Source organism: Nematolebias whitei, chromosome 10 (assembly GCF_014905685.2).
Source record: "Nematolebias whitei isolate Nwh7 chromosome 10, NemWhi1, whole genome shotgun sequence".
In the NCBI taxonomy this organism is placed as follows: Eukaryota; Metazoa; Chordata; class Actinopteri; order Cyprinodontiformes; family Rivulidae; genus Nematolebias; species Nematolebias whitei.
In genome coordinates, this window is record NC_056507.1 from 15275460 (window position 1) to 15282405 (window position 6946).

A 6946-nucleotide genomic window follows, 5' to 3' on the forward strand; every position below is an offset into this window, starting at 1 on the left:
CATCCATCCATCCATCCATCCATCCATCCATCCATCCATCCATCCATTATCTTTACCCACTTCTTCTTTATCGGGTCGCAGGGGTCACTAGTGTTTAAATCCAGCAGTCACTGTGTGAGAGGTGGGGGACACCCTGGACAGGTCTCCAGTCCATGTCAGGGACACATAGGAACAAACGAGAAACAACCGATCGCCACACATGCACGGAAAGAACATGCAAACTCCACCCAGAAAGGCCCCCTGGCTGGGATTCAATCCAGCATCCTTCTCACTGAGAACCAACAGCTCTACACACTGATCCACCTGTTTCATTGACTTTTTAAAATTAATACCTTTATTTTTTTATCCTTCAGCCATTTTCAAATGCAAGATTCCATCTAACTAAATCTGGAAATGTAGATGACCAGTTAAGTGTTCTATCTGTCCTGTGAAAAGATGCTTCTGCCGTGCAGTAACATCATTCAGCTGATAATTGCAAAGCTCACATAGTTACAGAGTGCATGAATTCGACAAAGGTAAGAAACAAAGATGAGACAATCCAGGCTGAATGAGTCTTCCTGTGAGACAGGCAGGCTAAAAGCTCTCATTATTTCACTATCAATTAATCCGTTGAAGCTCTTTAAGCTCTGGGACTTATCATCAGGAAATCTATTGTTTCTTTCTCAGTCCATTTCCTGTACCCCACAACTTCCACCCATCCCCACCCTGAGCCTTGGCACAGTCTCACGTGGCACTTCAAACACGTCTTCAGAGCAGCTGAACCGCTATAAAATAAATGAGAGGTAACTTGTGGCATATTTAAAAGCTTGTTTCAATACCCCGAGGGTGCGACTTGTGGAGCGACTGACAATGTTCACGCAGTTCCTGAGCTTTAAACCTCCAATCTGATAAAGTGCTTGTGGTAGTCAAGCTGTTTTCATTCTTCCTCCCTATTTGTCAATTATTGTCCCACTCAGCTTGTGTCTTTTTCAAATTTTATTTTCATTATGAAATACATTTGTGGTGCTCCTGTTAGAGCTAAAATCAAATTTCCCCAAACCTGCCTTTGTTTCTCATTTCTCACTCAGTGGCAACATTTCAGTTTGGATTTATTGGCATAACAAACGACATTGTGGCAGAAAATATTGGCTGGTGATAATTGATAAGTACCGGGAGTAAAGGTGGAGAGAAGCGGGTATTAATTTGTCTGCACAAGCTGCTACTTCGGTGCAACGCAAACCCAGAGGGTGAGAAGTGGTGGATGAATGATTCCTATTATAAGCAAAACTCTGAATTCAAGGAGTAATTTATTTCCCTTTTTCTGCAGCCGATCAATATGTGAAATAATGGAAGAATGCATTTCAATTTAACGAATGCATGCTTTGATATTCAGTGTGTATTGTTTCTTGTTTCAGCTGTGTTGTTGTGCAAAACAGCCGTTCTGCAGAACATTTCCACACCATCAAAGAGCATAAGCAGGCACTATTCAAATATAATAACTGATAAGAGCAACAATAATCTGCCTCCAAAGCGTCTTTATTTTTGCTTTTGTTATGCTTCATATACTTCTGTTCACCAAATGAAATGTAATATCCCACCCTGTGTAAAATCCTCATCCTACAGTGGCAAATACATTTTTTCCTAACCAAGCTCTCAATGTTCAGTGAGGCTTTCAGGGGCTGACTAAGAAGTGACATGTTGCAAACGCAGCACATCAGCTTATATGATACAACACAACACAAATAATCTTCTCTGTCTCCATCCCACTCGCAGCAGAACTTGTTTTGATTTTGCTATTTCTTATTTTGTTTACTGTCACTTTCTGTCTTTTTTTAATGATTCCCATTTTATCCAGCTTTTTTTTTTTTTTATTGTGCAGCTTTAAATAGTTGCTAAATTACATTTTTGAACATGGGGTTCTCAAACTTTTGGGGTTCAGGGCCCCCTTACAGGGAAGAAAATTTTCAGGGATCTCCTCATAAGCCTCACGTTTATTAAATAATTTTCTTCCGTTTGTCTCTTTAATGCAATGGGAATATTAAGACCTGTTCTTGAATAGTGTTAATACAATTTTTTATACTTTTAAACATCGAGTATTTTTCATTCAAGCCACAGTTAATTAACAAAACAATTAATTTCAACTTACAAAAAATTACGATTTTGAGAAAATTAACAGGATCAAAACACACTTTATAACTTTACCTATTCACATAATGAACATAATAAATGTACTGAAACTTCTTCAAATTATTAAAGAAAACTCTTTACATAAAATTGTAAACCGATCGACGCCGGAACTCAAATAGTGGGCACGTGGGATGGTTTGTGGGTCCTCCCCCAGAAATTTTTAATAAAATACATGTGATTTCCTGCCTTTTGGTGTATTTTAATGGGTTGTTAAACAACTATGTGCTTGTAAAAAAAAAAAAATATATATATATATATATATGTATTTTTTTTTTTTGCGGACCCCCTAGCACCAGCTCACGGCCCCCCAGTGGTCCAGGCACACCTGTTTGAGAACCTCTGGTCTATGGCAAATGGTTAAAAAAATGTTTCTCCTGTTGATGTTTATTTTCATGTAGCCAAAGCAAAATGTATAAATACTTTATAAATAGCTTTCAAGACAGTGATGCTTCTGTCTTCAGATGTGTTAGTTTACATTTTATTCCTTGCTTATTATTTTTTTTCCTTTCTCTGCTGCAAAAACACCTTACAATATTTAAATAAATTGCTTGTGTCCCTCACTCCTTAAGAACATTTGAACAAATAAATAAATAAATATATTTTCCTTTTGTTTTTTTAAGTGTGATTTTGCCCTAAACTGTGTTATTAATCCATTTATAAATCATTTTAAAGGTCAGTAATTTAACTAGGTCATGGTAAGAAACTCTAAAATTAGTTGACAGCTAAAGCACGACAGCTAAAAGTGGATTATAAAAAAAGATGCTCAGGTCGCTAAGATGAAGTTGAAAAGCCTCGGTCTAGGTTTCTGCACAAGCTGCAGATGAAAGAAACGTCTGACTGTGACACAAATCAAGAAAAACAGCAGGGTTCACCACATAGAGGGCTTTTCAGGGTTAGCAGTAGAAAACAAAGACCTTATTTCAAATGTGTTCAAGATGAAGAAACACAAAAGAGATTTTAATTTAAAAATGCCCAATATTCTAATCTTGTTGGCTGAAATGAAGCTTTCTACATAAAAGGGTTTTATATTTTTTGAAATGCAGTAGATGTTTTTGTAAGAACCAAGAGGTCCATTAACTATGCAATGCACATTAACTAATTTGAGATAATTACAAAGTGAACAGGGCTTAATTTGCAAGTTTCTTGCTGTTATGTGTTATGTATAACCATTATGAAAGCTGTATTTCCATCTGCCTAAACAATGATAAAGGTTGCATTATGAGCACTAATATTTAATGACATATTGTACGCAGGTGAGAGAACACATTTCCATTGTGTGCATACCTGTGACAGTTGCAGACTTTCGAATGTTTAATTGCACTGCAGGAACACTGACTGATTGCCTGACATGGCTTCAGAATGTATGAGTTTATTCCATGTTAAATAGTTGTACATTTCTGTCACTACTGGCCAGCACTGGCCTTGACTTTGCCCATTTCTCACTGGGTCTCCAGCACATTGTCAGAAATGAGTAATGACACTTCTCAATATAGCGTTGTAGGTAAAAACAGCAGAATGGACAAGGACATGACTTTGCTGCCACAGGAACTCTTAGCTTAGATGACAGTGACAAAGCTTTTTTTTTTTTCTCAGTTTCACACACATGCTCAAAATCTTCTATAAATACAATACGTATTGACCACAAGGAGATTTGCACCATTCTTTTTGTTTTCTGTTGATAAAATAGATCAAATATTTTATTTTAGACTTTTTATGGCACTTCCCACTCAGCACAATGAAATGTTGCAATGGTCACCCACAAGGCAAAGACAGAGGAAGACATAAATGTTTAAAGGCTGAATCAGGACTATTGATGCAGTCGTAATTTATGAAAAGTACACATTAAAGATTCATGATTCCCTTCTCTTACAGTGTCACCATACTGTAAGAACACTATTCGTCACACACATGCAAAGTGCACGGGGAAATATGAAGAGAAAAGCTATTTCCATGGAAGAACAAAGAATGAATGAGCTGTATGGAGCAGAAGGTGAGGAGAAGAAAAAAAAGCAGGGCTGCAAGTCATCTTTTTCACAATACCCTGCAGAGAGCCATCTTCATTGAACACAAATAATGTTTCTCTGGCTGCACGCTTTTGTCAGTACATCTCACCACTTTGATCCTTCTAGAGATCGCTGATAGGTTTTAAAGCACCATAACTCCTTTTCCATATCTACTGTATCTCAGTACAGTGTATACGTGGATTTGACGGCGTGCTTTATCTTAACCCCAACTCCTCAGACAAGTCTCTAAAAACGCCATGTGGTGCCTGTTTGCCTTGCAGCTCTTCCTACTGTCTTTTTCAAACATCACACAGCTGAGACCTCAGCATGATGGCATTGAATCATTCGTCTCGGAGCCACAGACTTTTTACAGCCAAGGCTTAGAAGTCCATAAACTTGCTCATGAATTGGTCACACAAGTCTATACACACTACTGACCGTCTTCACTTAATACAAAAATGGTCATTTAATCTCTTGTTTTTTTTTTGTTGTGCTGTGGTTAGCTTCAGGCCCAGTTTTAGATTTCTGCTTTCAGGATTTCAGAGGTCATCCTCGAGTGCCTTCGATAAAAATGATCATTTCAGATACCTAGTACGCAGTGAGCCTTCAGTTTGTTCTGGTCAGGTTGTGTCTGTTATTCCTGTTTCATCATGTTTTTTTCTGACCTTTGTATCTGGAGGTGTCTTTACTTTTATGACTTCTCTTTCTGTTGTCATGATAGAGGTTAAAGTCGGGGTCCATATTTCTTAATAAACTGAGTTGTAAACAGTAAACATGCAAACAGCCTGCTACATGTACAGTATACAGCCACATCCCTTTTTGACCTTTTGAATTGCAACTAAAGAAGAAAAAAATTACAGAATCTACTGGTCAGTGGCAGGGTAATACTGTGAATGTCAGTTTATGGGTCTCTTGGGCTGACTTGCATTGTTAAATTATTTGTCAATGTTTTGTTTTATTGCTCCATTAAAATGCAAAAAGTATTTGGAAGGAAATATTTTGTGGCTTTTATTTTTAGGAATCATTTAGTATTGCTTCTATTTTATTAAATAACAGGAGACAAGGATCCAGTTTTAAGAAGAGAAAGGCTAACATTTCTGATTTCATAGTGTTTGATTAGCTAGTTGCTTGAAAAGCCAGTGACTAATTGACCCAAATAGTTAACAATAGATGGAACAAAATACTTCAACTTCATGGATGTTAAAAATAAAAAGCAGCAAGAGGAATATGAATCAATCTAGTTTGATTTCAAATGGTTAGAATTAGTTAAATGCCTTGAGTTGTGACTTTTTTTACAACCAACCTAAACACTGCAGTTGACTTGGTCCCAATGGATTTAATCACTTTTTGACCACTTCCTAGTCTGGTTACAACGACGACAACGACGACAACAACAACAACAACAACAACAACAACAACAACAACAACAACAACAAGTCTGAAAAGCACAGGGCCGAGGGATCAAGATGGTGTAGCGGCAGGCGACTCTGGACCCAAAGGTCCTGGGTTCGATCCCCAGTCACTGCACATCTCAGGGTGTCTCTGAGCAGGATACCTCATCCCCAGTTGCTCCATGAGTGCTCTCAAAGCTGCCCACTGGATGGGTTAAATACAGAGAGCCAATCTCATCATTGTATGGGAACATACAATGATGACAATATACATACACAGTATTATTATTATTATTATTATTATTATTATTATTATTGTGGGTTTCATTACTCACCAAGAAACAAAGCATTTGAGATTTACAGAGAAACATATCCTTGGTGAATAATCTGTGTGTTTGTGTGTACTTGTTTATGTTACTTTGTGAGGTCCATTTATCAACACATACAGTGTTGGCCCATTATGAGGACCAGCTGTCCTTTGTGGGGAACAAAGCCCAGTCAAAGTTACTTTATTTGTCATTCACATCACATGTGGTACATGTGGTGGAATGAAACTGTGTACACAGGGTCCCAGTTACATCCAACAAAACTATAAATTGTAAAGAAAAACAATAATATGATCTAAGATATGAACTAAGAAATATGCTAAACTAAGACTACACTAAGCACAAGTAGTACAAAAACAATATGCCGAACAGCAGCAGCACAAACACGAGTCTGTCTGAGCAGATGAGCATGAATGAACACAGCAGTGTGAACTAAATCAGCAGCATAAGATCAACAATATGGATAGTCAGCAGCACATATCAACAATCAAGTGCTATTATAGTGATTTTTTTTTCACAGTGATAATCCTGATTAGGGATTCATGAGGCCAAGAGCTTCAGGGTAGAAGCTGTTCCTCAGTCTAGTGGTTCTACACTGAAATGCTCCTCAACCTCCTGCCTAAGGGGAGCAAGGTAAAAAGTGTGTGTACTGGGTGAGTGGGGTCCTTCATGATGCAGGGGGTCCTCTTGCTGCATCTAGAGGTGTAGATGTTTGTGATGGTGGGGAGGCTGACTCCAACGGTCTTCTGTGCAGCCTTCACCACTCTCTGCAAAGCTTTTCTTTCTGCAGCTGTGCAGCCTCCATGCCACACGTTGATACTGTAGCACAGGATGTTCTCCACTGCACACCTGTAGAAGGAGGTGAGGACTGAGCTTCCCAGACCAGCTCTTCTCAGCCACCTGAGGAAGTAGAGTCTCTGATGAGCTTTCTTGATCAGGCCGGTGGTGTTGTTGCCCCAGTTGAGGTTGTCATTCATGTGTACACCCAAGTACTTGTAGCTGGAGACCACTTCCACCGCAGATCCTCTTATGTTCGGGGGGGGGGGGGGGGGGGGGGGGG

The 6946-nt window shown here is 38.7% G+C and overlaps 1 protein-coding gene across 1 annotated transcript in view; it reads left to right on the forward strand.

The window, feature by feature from the left end:
- The window catches only part of cdh13 (cadherin 13, H-cadherin (heart)), a 413855-nt gene that overhangs the window by 157456 nt on the left and 249453 nt on the right, over nucleotides 1-6946 (forward strand). The window lies entirely within an intron of this gene.